The sequence below is a fragment of the Uranotaenia lowii genome, chromosome 2 (genome assembly GCF_029784155.1).
Source record: "Uranotaenia lowii strain MFRU-FL chromosome 2, ASM2978415v1, whole genome shotgun sequence".
Classification (NCBI taxonomy): domain Eukaryota; kingdom Metazoa; phylum Arthropoda; class Insecta; order Diptera; family Culicidae; genus Uranotaenia; species Uranotaenia lowii.
Genome location: NC_073692.1, coordinates 95,842,322 through 95,858,190, shown reverse-complemented (window position 1 = coordinate 95,858,190; position 15,869 = coordinate 95,842,322). Strand labels below are relative to the sequence as shown.

Genomic DNA, 15,869 nt, shown 5'->3' with positions numbered 1-15,869 from the left:
GTTCCTCCCCTTTTCCAGAGCGGTATTTATCAGCTGGTTGGCCTGGCCGTAGTAATCTCTGCAATGTATATTGAAATGTAACAGAGATTACGTTGAATAGAAAAATGAAGGACGTAAAACTTTCATTTTCCAGGATACTTTCATGTTGCCAAAATGTTGTTGGTAGAAAAAGAAGTAGAAGAAGGATAATATTTCTTCTGAAACTATAATTAACCTAACATTTTTTTCAAACACTGCAAGCAAATTTTCATGAGTGGAGTGAGTTACAGAAAATGATTCTGTGCCTTTTTTTATATCCCTCAAAGCTGCTTGCATTCCTGTACAAAGCAGTTTAGTAGCCAACAAAATTCAATATTCAAATGCCTTTATTACTTGACAATCTTTTCCAGAAACTAGTGTGATAATGTACATATTTCAAACATCATAATTGATACCGTTTCGGCTGGTATTTTTTCAATGAATCATAATACTTCCTAAAGTTTGAAGTAGGGGGGTCGGTTATACCGTTTTTTTTAAATCCAGCATTTTGGTATTTGTAATTAAGAAAACCGATAAAACCGGTTAAATCAGTATTTTTCCAACATATGTATAGGATTTGGGAAAAGGTTTCAAATAATTTCACTAGTAATAATATAAATTTATGTGTGATTTATGTGTGACAAAAGAAGAAGTTGATATTTGTTCAAGCATTAAATTAAAAAAAAAAAAACAAGTGGCTATTGTGAAGAAATCTCAAAATTCCTGTAGAAGTTCCTTTTTTTAGTTATTGTACAGTCTTTAAATTTTGTGGAGCGTTAGTTTGATTGTTAAACTTGTGTGGAAATTTGAAAAAAAAAATCAGCTCAGAAAGAAATGGCAGCTTGTTAATTTTAGAAGATTGTGCGCTGATTTACGTGATTTTATTTCATTTATTTTTTTTGAACGCTACTGTAGCTTTAAATCAAAAACTTTCGTTGAAAATTATAAGCAATAATCGAATCTCACATGAACCATGCCTTAAGGCTAAGATTTTAAAGCTGATTGAACAAAATTTGAGATTAAATTACTTATTTGGTAACAAACATCTTCCAATGTCAATTCTAATAGATCAACCTCTATTTTAATGCCAAAAGATGAAGAATAATTTACCGGAAATACCGGTTTTTATACCGTCTAAAACCGGTATTTCGATATTGAGAAAACGAACGGTTTTACCGGTTAGACCACCCTAGTTTAAAGTCACCCTCATGGTCATATTTCGAAATAGAATGAGATAGAGGTATTTAATTGATAATAGATTTTACACCAATCAGAGCACCTGCAACGGTTCAGGCGTAAATATTGGTTTTAAGTGTACCAGTTTTAGCACATCTTGAAATTTTAGAATCGGCTAAAACACCCACTCCCCACCGGTGTATGAGCAAATTTAAAACGGAAACACTTTCATTGCAGACACTCAATAATTGAGAAGAAAAAACCCATTTTATTAGAAAAATTGCATAAGTTTTGAGTTTCACGGTTAATTGTCTTAAAATTAATTCTACGAATATTCTTTTTGACAGAACAATGATTTCAACTATTCTACCAGGATTTCATTAATTTAAAAGCAAAAATGACTACTCAACGAGGAAAAAAAGTCAATTGAAACAATTCTTCAATTAATTCAATCAAATTGCTTTGAATCAATGGAATAAGGTTTTGTTAAAATGAAATGAAAAGCAATATTTTTTTCAAGTTTTTGCTTACATTGATAAAGGAAATGAGAAATGTTTATCCCAAAGTCAAAGGAAATTTTCTTTTGATTTGTCGACAGTTTTGTTTGACAAAAACTTGTTTCACTTTGTAAATTTATGTATGGATACAGAAAAATATGCTGATATTGACGAAAACTCCGAGCACTCTACACGAAACTAAAAATCTCTCAATATCTCAAATAAAACAACAATTATCAAACAAACTATAAACATTTATTTTACCTCATCGAAAAAGTATTAAAATTTTCTTTACGTTTATTTTTTTTTCAAATTTTAGAACGCTGACTGGATTCACAATTCGTCGAGCCCAAATGAATAGCTTTTTATTTAATTATATTAAATCGAGAATAATGTGACATCTATTATTTATACTTGATATGGTTTTTATTAACATCTTTTCTCAATTTATGTAGCGTATAGGCTGTTTGAAGCGAAAAAAAAAACATTCAAATAATATCTCAAAAAGAAACTATTATCACACCCAATGTTACCCAAACATGTGTGAAAGAAATCATTGATGGCTAAAATTTTCTCACTGTGAACTAAATCGGTCTGTCGTATAATTTGAAATCCTGTTCCAAATTTGCATGAATTTGGAACAAAGGCGTATAACTGTTGGGAATTTTGAAATCGATAACTGTGCTAAAACAGCAATTTACGCCACCGGTGCCAGCCGGATTATTTTAGCGTGGTCGAAAACCGAGTTTTGCATCTACCGTTGGGACAGCCCTCAGATTTCTTTGCGGCGAAACCGAAGTCAGAGTTGCCAACTTTTTTTTTAAAGTATGGAAGATTTTCAAAAATGTCGGGAAAAGTTTGGAGAGTGATCTTCTTAGTGATCATCAGATCTAAATTTTTCAGATAGTATACTGCTCATTATTTTTTTCGTATAATTGAATAATACATAGATATTCCTGTCACTATCAATTGCGTGGGACGTGCTATGTTTAACTCCATTTTTCACATGTATCATCACATAATTTCACTATCTTTCACACTATCCAATTCCTAATTCCAAGGCTGGTAAATTTCAGTCAATGTCTTTTCTCCTGACCAACGTCTAGTAGTCAATGTTATCGAAAGAATATCAAAGTCGTCTACCAGTTGAATGACCAAACTACAATGTCAGTCAGTCGGCAATGTCAATATTGAATGACATTTTTGCGCTCCACTCGCATTCACATCGATTCTATTTCATTTGCTGACTGTGTTGGGATGGATTTTACGTTATAAGTTGTATAACAGTTGAAAAAATGTAGTCGTTGGCTGTAAGAAGAAAAAAGTCCTATCAAGCATGATGTCGTTCATTCAACTTGGTCATGACATTGTAAGTTTATGTCGCTGACCAAAAATCAGTATCGCGTGACATAGACATGCTAAGCAGTATCAAAGTCGGCTGATATTGGCTGTCTGACACTAATAATTCGCAGCTCTTCCTAATTCTCATCATTGCCTACCATAACACCATAAAAAAATCAACTTCTATTCTTCTGTTGAAAAATGCATGCCCAAACTTAAAAGTCTGGATTTGCCTTAAGAGATGTCAAAAGATTGAAAGACTGGAAACCTGAAAAAATGTCTTGAAGATCCGAACAAAATCTGGGTGTTTGACATCCCTGGTGGTAATGGGTCGATTCACGATGACGTATTCTCCCTTTTGTGGTGACAGTTCGCACGTCCTGTTTACAAAATTTAACGAACGAGAAATGGGGTGCGGCGAAATTTTTCGTGTAGCTGCACGGTCAAGAAATTTTACTCAAAACTCAGTATAAGGATAGCAAAAAACCAAGTTCCATTTTGTGAATTAAATTTAGCGCATTTTTTAATTTCTCATGTTTATCTCTTTGGAAATGAACAGAAAGTTGAAAATTCGTAAAAAAAATTCGAAAAGGAGGTTTGTTTATTAAAATGTTTCAACATGTTTTCAAACCCCTTCTTCAACGAATTTGTTCTGGAGCAACCCACTTTGCATTGAATATTCTGGGAAAGCGCATCTACTTGAAATAAAAAATTCCATCAAATGTCCAAATGTGGAAACTTCTAAAGAATTCGAATGTGCCGAATCGATTGTTCGGAAATTTCTTGTGTTATTTTGACCGAAAGCTGTAAAACAAATGCACATACTTATACGACAACACTATTCAGGGACAGAAGAATCTAATAAAGGAAAATTCTCCGGAAAACATTCCGAAAGAAAAGGCTTAACTATTATAAATTTTAACAATATGACATTTTCGAGGAATAAAAATAACGTCAGTTTAACCACTCATCACACTGACACGAGACTTATAGAACAAAATTCCTCCCAGTTTTTGACTAGAAGCCTCTTGTCGTCGACATTGCGCGACAGCGATTCGAGCATGAAAATTTTACTGGTATCGACATTTTCGTTCATTTTCGAGCAGCGCCAAAAACCAAAATCGAGTGTCCAGTCAGTGGTCAGTGGTTTAACTTTTAAGTTTAAGTTCATCTATTCCAGCTGGATTTCAGCTGGATTAACAAACAAAATGATTGATTTTTAATTATTTGATACTGAAAACATCTAATTTTCTTTTTAATTTGTTTATCCCAAAATTGAGCTGAGTACTTTACATGGCTAGTGAAGTAGACAATGTGCAACTCGAGACCCCATACACCCAACCTTCGGGTAGTGGTCATATCACCTCTTGTCTGCAACTCCGATTCTCTACCTCCCCGTGGTACTAGCTGGGGTGCGAGCAACCTTAGCGGAGATCGGGTACCCAACCCCGGTGGATGCTTTGGTCGCATGCAGAATGAGTTAGGGGGCTTCGTACGCGTCTGTTCCCCATGTCAGGGGCGGCGTACGGAGTGCAACAGCGTCCTGGTGGTGTTCGGGACCCAAAACAGCAACATCACGACGGTCCTCCTGCGAGATAGTGGGGTTAGCTGCGGGCCTTGCGAGCCTGTGACTACTAAAAAACATAAGCAACGAATAACGAACTTTTGCTAAAAACGTGTGTATGAGAATTAAATGAGTACAGAAATGTTTGCTTTGCTTCCTCAGTGTGTAGAATTGGAAAATAAGGAATCAAAACAGGAATCGCAAAATGTCAAAACCAGTGAGGCCAGGCAGTGCGTGAATCGACTTATAGAGAAATAAGAGAGATAATAGGAGGGAAAACACATGCAAGCAGCGATGCCACACAAACCGATTTTCCGGTATTTATACCGATTTTTGACGAAATTTTTAACCAAGATTTGGTTTATACCATGGGGGTTGGCAACCTGATTCTTCTTGCGAGCAAAATTTTTTTTTTATTTTCGATTCATCATGAGAGACGTTTATGATGTTTTTTTTTCTCAAAGCAGTACAGAGTTGAAAAAATTCAAAATTTCAATCAATGAGGAACCAGAATGATTGTTGTGTTAGTGTACTAACAACCATATTTCTCTAGCATTTGACATTTAGTTCGAGTCCTTGACAGTCAAATGTCAGGTTTATTTGTAGCCAAAAAAAATGTGGGGTCCCAAACATTGATGGTTATAAAATTCAATCACAAAGGATAGGGATGCCATCCCCCTGGTTTATACCGAATACCTAGTTTACAAGATACAAACATTATTTCCAAAATATAACTGAAACTTTAATTTTTTCATATTTTTTTAAATTTCGTATCAATGTTATCCTAGTGCCTCATAACCCAGCAAATCTCAGCGTAGTCGATAGCATCTTTGTCTTCTATGCCAACTGTCTTGAGTTCCAATCTTAATCATTAAATAACATGGTAGATTAGAGATTGGGGCGCTGATTCCAAATTTTCATTGTGTTTTTTTGTCTGCTCTTGTTCTTAAGAAAACTTTTGAAAATAGGTTAAAATTCATTAAATAAACTCGGGCACTTTTAAGGCAAAGATATTAAACGTTATAAATTGTTTGAAAATCAAGGTTCTCACTCATCAATTAACATTTCCGAAGAATGCGAGAAATTTTGATGTATGAGAGACAATGATATTTATTTATTTATTTATTTATTTATTTATTGTTCACGGTCTTCGACAACTTAATATCATTCAGACTGATTTCTTAATCTATGCTTAAAACTATCTTTACTTATATTATAATCAAAACAAACACAAACTTGATATTGAAGTTTTCTTTTCCTTATTTTTTTTCTTTATCTAAAAAAACTTTTGTCGAAATTTTAGAGAAATTTTAAACTAAATTTAACTTTCCACATTCTAAAAACTTTAAGTCAAATCGATTCGCAGTCTTCAACAATGTTGTTTAATGAGCTTAATATTTAATATCACATACTCAATTACTTTCTTGAGTGATGTTAGAAATAGTTGTAATCTTAACTATTCCAATTTCTGAAAATTGTTGATTTTTTTTTTCACAACGTTTTATCTGAATATCTAGGCAAGATCTGAATCCATTATTGAATAAAAGATACTAAATTCAAGTCCTGTCGAGGAAATTCATGATTCGCACGGCTTATGTTCTTCCTCTTCTTTAATCCTCATGTTTCTCTAAAATTTTTCCATCACCTTGAAAATTTGATAATTTTCAGGTAAGAAATGTACCAAGACAGAATTATAAGACTTGATTTGAAGCAGAACCTTTTCGGTGGGAGGCACCGCCTTATTTTCAAGTCAAGTCCTAGTACTTTTTTAAAGGGAATGAGAAATCAGAAAAGGTTAGATGTACAGAGAAGTTAAAAAAAAATTGAAATTTTTTTTAAATGTTGAGAAAATTACTGACTGCACTGTGCTGGATTTAAACCCACAAACTCCGACTTTTAGGTCAAAACGCATGACCGACTAGTAGTATACCCAATGAATTCGGGGCAGAGTGCAAACTATACCCAGACAGGGAGAATTGTTTCGCTACCGTCCAAGCTATTTTCATTTCTCTAGTCTCCTTTCTGCCAAACTCATGCTTGAATTTTTTGGGGCACGACTCGTATTGCGGATGCCCTGTGGGTCAGTTTTTTCAACATTTTCCAAACAAAAAGGTATTTCATTGAAGATAAAATTTTGGATGTGCCTCCCAGCGAATTGGTTCTGCTTGGAGATCCAGTTTGGCTCAAAGCGAACACTTACGGTGAAATTACGATATGCAATGACCCACGAAGCATCCACAAAGTTTATGAAAATGAAGTTTTTGAAACAAAACTCAAACTTTTCCGAAAACCGTTAATAATTTTAAATTTTAAGAAATAAACTAATTTTGGAATAATTTTGGTTATTTTTCCCCGTTTTGAAAAATATAGGAAGAATTTGATATTTGGACTGGCCTTAATTTTAAAAAATGTAGGTTTTTTTTTTAGAACTTCCTGTTATATATGAAGAAGGTTGTATAACAATTATTTTTTAAATGTCTCTTTAGCGATATGCAAAACAATTTGAATAAGTACTCAGGTATCGGAAGCATCTCCAATTCAAATTCATTGCGTTGCGTGGTAAAGGTTCATTTCCGTAAATTAGGTACAAACTGATCTATGAGTTTGTATACCAGAGGTGCTTAAAAGTGCTTGCATGATTGTCGATCACGTTAATCTGCCTGATGATGGGAAGAAACCAAAAACAGTTCCCATCAAATGAATTTTATCAAGACAGTCTAGACGCATATTTTCTGAAATTCTTTGATTCCTTTTATTTGCAATTTAGACTAAACGTACATTTTGCGTTCTTCGATCTGAATTGCGACTTATGTTTTTGTTTGTTTATAGAAAAATCATTCGAATGTTTGTTTAAAGGGTGATACGGTCAAAATTTCGTCAAGGGAAAACGCGTGTAAATCGGTGAAATCGTTTATTTAAAAAATCAAATTAAATTTCTTTTTCAAGTATAATTAGTATAAAATTCAGGAAAAAAATATTCAGTTAGGCTTCCGCTTTTCCAAATCCGAATTGCCGGACCTTACGCTTAACCCCTGCCATCAGATTTTGTACAGCCACCTTGTCCACCTTCTTCGCCGCAGAAAGCCAGTATGCCTTGAACTGCTGCTCGTCCTTAGCAGTTTTTTTGGTCTTCTTTAGGTTCCGCTTGACAATAGCCTTCTAGTATTTCTCAATTGGGCGGAGCTCTGGCGTGTTGGGAGGGTTCTTGTCCTTGGGAACCACCTGCACGTTGTTGACGGCGTACCACTCCATGGCATTTTTACCGTAATTGCAAGATGCCAAATCCGGCCAAAACAGTACGGAACAACCGTGTTTCTTCAGGAAAGGCAGCAGACGTTTATTCAAACACTCTTTCACGTAAATTTCTTGGTTGACAGTCCCGGAAGCTATGAATGAAAATGCTGCTTTTCAAGCCACAGGTAAAGATGGCTTGCCAAACCAAATATTTCTTCGCGAACTTTGACAGTTTCATGTACTTGAAAATATCTGCTACCTTTCCCCTTCCTTTTGCCGTATAAAACTTCTGTCCCGGAAGCTGCTTGTAGTCGGCTTTGACGTAGGTTTCGTCGTCCGCACGCAGTCAAACTTCGTCAGCATCGTCGTGTACAGCCTTCGGGATCGCGCTTTGGCCGTCGTATTTAGTTTATCATCGCGATTTGGAGTCACTACCTTCTTGTAAGTCGATAGTCCGGCTCGTTTTTTGGCTCGATGCACGGTTGTAGACGATACACCCAGCTTATTTGCGGCATCTCGGAGAGAGAGGTTAGGGTTTCTCTTGAAACTACCGGCAACTCTCTTTGTCGTCTCAGCGTCTTCCGGTTTTCGATTTTCCCCCGATCCAGACTTCCTGGCTGTCGACAAACGTTCCCCAAACACTTTAATTACATTTGTAACGGTTGGTTTTGGCAACTTTTAGCGATTTTGCCAGCTTTGCGTGCGAGTAGCTGATTTTGATACGCTGTTCTTCTTCCTTGGACGGCATTTTGACAACTGAAGAGTGAGTTTCAAAACCAAAATAGAAGCAACATTCTACACACACACAAACCTCCAAAATGAGGGGTTTTCAGGTTTTTTAAATGCAAAATTGAAAGAAATACGTCAAGTTGATATTGACCAAATTTTGACCATTTCACCCTTTACAATAAAAAAATATTTGTTTAACTTACAATGTTTAATATCTGTACCTTTGAAATGTACAGAACTTCCATTGACGATATGCAAAAGAAAGATCAACTGTTTACCATGTCGATTCGAGTGCTAGTTTTGCAAACACTATTTACTCTCATGCCTTGAGTGCTTTCGTGACTGCGATGACCCCACGGAAAATATAGTAATCAAAAATAAACACCCGATGAACGAACATACACCTGAACACTTATCATCACCTATTGCATCACTTCGCGATCAAGGGCTACCGGTTTGATGGAACACCTCTGGGAGCTGCGATCGTGCAAAGTTATATCCGATTATCAGGATTTGCTGATAATTTTGTCTTGTGTGTTTGTGGTATTTACAAAGGCATAGGAAATAGTTAAAATCTATTTCGAATGACACCTATTTTACCAAAATCAGAATTATATTGTATTTTTCTGGTAAAGATTAATCCCATTTTCAAAACTATTGTCGAATTTATTGGATTGTATTCAGTATTTACGAGTTAGAAAATATTGTTCTAAACATGGGCGTATTACCCCCAGTTCCCCTTCTTCAACAAATCTCATCTTCCTTCTACGGTACATATTCTCTTAATAAAATTTCCACAGGTCACTTGAAAATTAAAGCGTGCATGCCGTCATTTGTTATTTTGATAATTCTAATCGGTATGTGGCATGAAGAGTGCAAATATGTTCTTCCAATCGGCCAACCAGCAGCCGTAGCTCCTGTTGACTCTTCGTTCGGATTCATTATCATGGTCAAGGAAATTAATTGTCATTAGCAATGTCGCGCCGATGATACCGGCCTAAGTTGAGGCCTTCTTTGTGTATCATATTTGCCCATACTTCGGTTACCGAATGTTGTCCAAACTGTGCAGCAGTGCATACCCGGTGCTTTTGTTTGCCTACAAATTGTTTGCCAAACAATTACAGTGGACGACATGGCCGTCCGTAAGAAAAGCTTCGAAGATCTCGGTGGCTAAGTCTTGTTTACGCCCTCTGTCAGTAGATAATCGTCAGATCTCGGGATCCCATGTGATCACGATCTTGAGCCGGCTATTTCGATTTCGAACATCGGTGGTAATTTTTTGGCGATCGACTTTTGAGCAGGCGGAAGTATGAAGTTTGTTAAGTGCTAACCGGTGACGAATTGAGTTATTGTATATTTGCCTGTTTGTTTTGCCGGTTTGAGTTTGTAGTGAACAATTCCTGCTCGGCAACTGACCGTGTAAATATTGGTTGACACTCGTTGTTTTATGTTGATGCCATTCAAAGGGTGCAACTCACTTTTGCTTGTTTTCTTAAATCAACTCAATTCTGAATTTGTATCCATCCATACAAGTTTTGTGGAAAATGTTCATTCAACCTAACTTCTGTTTCAATCAGTATTTTTACGATACGGACCTATAGGTACAAAGCGATATTTATAGATCGTTTATCACATTTATCAATTTTTTTATTGCATTAGGCATAAATTTTTCTTCAACGACTTTGACAAAATATTAACTTCTCAAATGCTCATACAATGTGAGCAACATTGTAACAATCTGATTGGAACACTCCCGTAATACATAAAGTAAGGGTAATTGAATGACAAAACGGTTAAAGTTAAATACCTGAGCGCACCGTCTACAACACAATAAAACACCGGTGTGCACGTGTGAATATGCCGTTTGCCAATTCTCACGTGTAAGTGTTAATGAACATTGTATGGTTAAGAGTTCATTCAAGTTTGCTTTAACAGACAGATTAACCGGGTAGAAAATAAACGACACTTACACTTCAATTATCGTGGCTGTTAAAAGCTTTTAAAAGGTTCATAAATCTGTTTTATATATTTCTCATTTTTCTGATTTGATTCAGTTCACATTGTACAATCATTTCTGGGAAACCAAATATCGTGCAGATAACTGTGTACAATCAAAATGTAGGCCTTTGAACTTTCTTTTTCACCCAGCCGATAACTCCATTTGTTAACATTTGGCGTTTTCACCCTTTTCTACCGATTTGCTCTTTTTTTTTGGTGCAACTCTTAAAGAGAAAGTGTCTCAATCCACTATAGGAACTTCCCAAAACAAAAGGTAAAAGAGATAAATTCAACAGGACTGCGAAAAACTGATGATTTTCATACGAGTTTCCACAAATGCTGAATTCTAATTGGAACAAAATAGAATTTCACTCATCGCAATGGTGCTTAGAGTTTGGTCTAAATTCGTACTCCAATCAGTTCTAAGGGTGACCCCAAAGGCCCTGAAAGTCAGGAGTGAAAGTATATGTGAAACATCCCAAACAACCAAAAGTCACATAAAATGGGTACAAAAAAGCACAGTAAGCCACACTATAGATCTGAAGTACGTTCTATGCAGCATTTAAGTTCTTATTGATACTTTCAAATTCCAAAACAAGTTAAAATAACCTTATATTCAGCTTCCAAAAATCGTAAAATAGGCAACAAAAAAATCTCTCTCTATCTCAATTGCATCCTTGGCATCAGTTCATATCACATTCTCTTGATTATTTACTTTTTTCAGTACTTGGTAACACACGCCGAATAACAAACGTAACAAACTACGATTTGTCGAGATTTGTTCAATTTTCTGCTCAATTGCTTCTTTCCTACATTTTCTACATATATCGCATCAGAATGGTCACTCAAGTAATTTAATTACTTATTGAAAAAAAAAGCATTCCCGGCTTGGGGATTACCACAAGATCACGCCTAGATGATGTTCTAACTGCAACTAAAATCGAAGTGATGATATGATTTTGTGGCATACCTGCAGGCGCCCCAAGCAACCAAAAGTCACATATTTACTTGAATGAAGGCATTGAAAGTTACATTTTGGCTGACAAAGAGAATCAACTGACCAATTCCCTTTAGTGAACTTTATGTACTCATTAACGAACTTGAAAGCTGCAAAAGTGATCTATACGTACGTTATACGGGACTAAAGTCACATAAAGGGCACAAAAGTGCTCAAACGGGATTTGATAAGTCACAAAAAGTGCATTGATGTGCTTTCAAAATCAAATCACCTCTTCGAGTTTTAGTTTCAGTTAGAACAACATCTAGGCGTGGTCTCGTGGTAGCGTGTTCGATTCTCACCACGAAGGTCGGGGTTCGATCCCCAAGCCTGGCAAGTTTTTTTCAATAAGTAAATTTGTACATTCTGATGCGATATATGTAGGAAATGTAGGAAAAAAGCAATTGAGCAATTAGTCCGGCGCGTGGCATCATGGCGGCACCGGTACAGAACACAGTAAATAATCAAGAGAAGTTGATATGAACCGAAGCCAACGGTTCAGTTGAGATAGAGAGAAATTTTTTTGCTCATTTTGCGATTTTTTAGAAGCTGAATAAAGAGGCCGCTGAATAGAAGATCATTAAGACTTTTTTGGAACTTGAAAGTATCAATAAGAACATAAATTTTGAGCTGCATAGAACGTACTTCATATCAATGATGGGGCTGAGTAAGCGTTTTTGTACCTGTTTTATGGGACTTTTGGTTGCTTGGGGCACTCGTCCAACCAGACAGCCAGCCAGGAAGAAAGCACTGCAATACACTTTTGGTGACTTAGTTAATCCCGTTTTGATTACTTTTGTGCCTTTTATGCGACTTAAGCCTCTTATAACGTACTTTTAAATCACCTTTGCAACTTTGAAGTTCATTAATGAGTACTTGAAGTCCACTCATAAGAATTGGGCAAATTAAGTCACATACAACGTAAATATACCTAAATAATTTTTGCAACTTTCAAGTTCATAATGAATTCCAGTTTATATAGTTCAAAGGGAGTTGGGTAGTTGTTTCTCTTTGTAAGACAATAAATAACTTTCAAAGCATTCATTTAAGGAAATATGTGACTTTTGGTTGCTTGGGGGCCGTTCACTAATTACGTAAGCACTATTTTGGAAATTTTCAACCCTCCCTCCCCCCCCCCGGTAAGAAAAAGTAAGATTTTTCTAAACCCCCCCTCCCCCACTAGTAAGATCTTAGGTTTTTTTTTATTCTTTGAGAAATTGACACTTTTTTTTCAAAAATGGTTTGAAAATATTAGAAATTAGACATACATGCTTCAAAGCAAAGCTCTGTTTAAGTAAAATTAAAAAAACTTTATTAGAAAAGCACAATCTATACAAAACAACAGATGAAATGTCATAAACGATTAAAGAAACATTATTCAAGACGTAGCATGTTTGAGGTAACAATAATCTTCAATAATTTTCCTCAATCAAATAAACAATATAAAATCTAAATTTCAATTTAAAAAAAAAGAGATCAGGATATCACAAGGTACCATAAAAAATGTTATGTTGATCACCTGAAAATCAGAAAAATCTTTAAAAAAATATCATTCTATACTTCCTACTAGAATTGGGGCAAAAATGTTTAACGACAATTTCGTTGCCAACTAACCTCAAAGCTCAGACTCATTCAGCGGTAAGCGATAAAGTTTTAGGATTTTTTTGGTAAATCGTTTGTAAAATTTAGAGTTAGTAGTGTCTATCACTGAAAAAAACTGTCTAGAAATTCATTATTTAAAGAGGATGGATTCAAATCGTGGTATAACAACACGCCATTTTCCTTTTTCGTTTCTATAAATTTCTCAATTATAAAGATTGTTATCATCAAAAGCGAAAAGCGACGATCTTTTCTAATAATGTGATTTAGTATTTTGATGGCATGTTGGCTTGAATTGGTCCTCTATAAATTTTATAGAATCTGCAATTTTATTTATTAATTCAAAGACATTAAAAGATAAATAACATAACATAAAAATTAACCAACAAATAGGTAGTGAGTAAAAAAACCTGAGTAATATGGTTTCATATGGTTGTGGCTGTGATGAATTTTTAATATAACATTTCTTACGTAAGATTTTCGGAAACCTCCCCTACCCCCCTAGTAAGATCGTAAGCAAATGTGAAACCCCCCCACTCCCCCCTTTGTGCTTACGTAATTAGTGAACAGCCCCTTGGGATGATTCGTCACGGAATTAATTACAAGAGATTTTTTTTGTTTTTTTACATTTTTCTGATCATATGAAGACTCATATAAGAGCAATTATAAAAGGATGTTGAGATTTTTATTGATTATAGAAAAAAAATTATACCACTAGTTCGTTCAATAAGATTTACGGTTCAATAACACGGGCCACGATTTTGACTAAAATCCATGAATATAAGTTTTTGCCGTTGATCAACCCACCATATTTGTCACATTCAGCTCCTGTTATGTTCACTCGTTATAATGTGTGGTTTTTTAACAAGCTGCCAACCAACAAGAAGAACATAGGACATAATTTTGCGAAAGGTTGTGCACCACTGCTCTGGAGCCATCTTACCACCCAAAGAGTTACATTTTTCTCAAATCATCAATTTCAAGAACCCATGAGAATTAAACGAATACTCGCTCTTCTTCATCCAATTTATCTAAATTTACCTGGAGAATTGTTTTGAATGACTTACTGACATTATCACTCCCACCGATCTTCATCCATATTATGTAATACGTACCAAATTCTTCAACTTTTTCGTTTGGAACTTTCCAGGAATATTTTGGCGTGAATTGTTAACCGAAAATTTCTGATCGGTCTTTTGATAGGCACCCACTTTATAGCGCGTTTTAAATTTTTGAACAGTTTATGGTTTTATTTTCTTGTTTACCATTTGGCCATCGTATTCCTTTAATTAGTTAAGCAGGATGGCTTTCTTGCCTCACCTTGCATTTGGTCAAATAGTGCATTTTAAGTTTTTTTGTTCCGATATTCCTAAGCAAAAAAGTTTTTTTTAGGATCTACCTGTGGGATTTTTCTGGATGTTCTAAAACATTGCGCATTGTTCCTCTTGTTTGGGAGCTTTTTCAAACACCACATTATCACCAAATTTCCTCTAGGAGAACCCTTTAAATCAGAGATGATCAACGCGCGGCCCTCGAGGCGTTTTAATTTTTAATTTGTTTTTCGTTTTTTTTTTCTTCAATAGATTCTTATAAAACACTAGTCCACACTGAATAAAAAAAATACATGTCAGTAATTTGTCCTACAGTCATTCAATTGGTTAACTTTTTTTCTGGTATTTTTTGTGTTCTTTTAAAGTCAAAAGTGCAATATTATTAATCGTGGAATAAATATCAAAAGTGCACTATTATTAATAGACGATACACAATATTGGTGTTTTTTTGTTTATTCAGATGACATTTTTTTCCCTGTTTTTCAATTATCATTTTAACACGTTCGTCGCCACGTCACCCATATATGGGTGACGGCTCTCTTAACCTTCCAAAGCCGTTCGCTAAATATCCGTTTCGGGGAAATATGCGTTGTAATTCGATTTCGTTCTCCTGGCTGTAAATGTTAACCGATTTTGATGATATTATATTCATTGTGTAGGTAATTTATTCTTATTACTCAACATTTCAAAATAAAGTCGATATGTATTACCAGGTTTTCAGAAACTGGTTCAGAAAGTTAAAAGTCCGAAAAATCAATTTTTTTTTAAAAATACTCATAACTTCTGACAGCTTTTCTGTATTTAACTATTTCATTGATGTTTGAAATTGTCAAGAATACATCTATCCGACAATATATAGATATGTTGGGGTCCAATGAAAGTTTTTACCGCTATGGCAGATCTTCCGGTAGAAAAAAGTCTTACTTTAAAAAAACGACATCCAGTTTTGGCTTTGCTTAGCTGTATTTCATTTTTCAATGAAATTTCAAATTTTAAAAGCTCAAATTTTAGTTTTTTGGCGTTAATTTGATCATTATTTTCATAGAACATACTTGGTATGTCAAAACTACCAGTTCATCAGTATATTGGAATGATGATAAAGATGTTTGAAATGTGCGCGTCGGGTCATATTGACCCGAACGGCTTTGGAGGGTTAAGCAAGGTTGCCGCTCAGTTCTGCCACGCGTTGTAAATCTGAAGCTCTCTCGCTTTATTTTCATGCTCTGAGATTTTTTTTGGGCGACGAACGTGTTAAATTTGAAAAAAACATGAAAAGGGACCGGAACAACAAACACAATTTCGGAAGGCTACAGATTAGAGATGTACCGAATAGTGGTATTCGGCGAACGGCCGAATACCGAATATTGACCTTTTCAACTATTCGG

The 15,869-nt window shown here is 35.2% G+C and overlaps 1 protein-coding gene across 3 annotated transcripts in view; it reads right to left on the bottom strand.

Annotated features, from left to right (window-relative positions):
* The window catches only part of LOC129744860 (short-chain dehydrogenase/reductase family 16C member 6), a 110,957-nt gene that overhangs the window by 41,836 nt on the left and 53,252 nt on the right, over nucleotides 1–15,869 (bottom strand). The gene's annotated exons all lie outside the window — the stretch shown is intronic.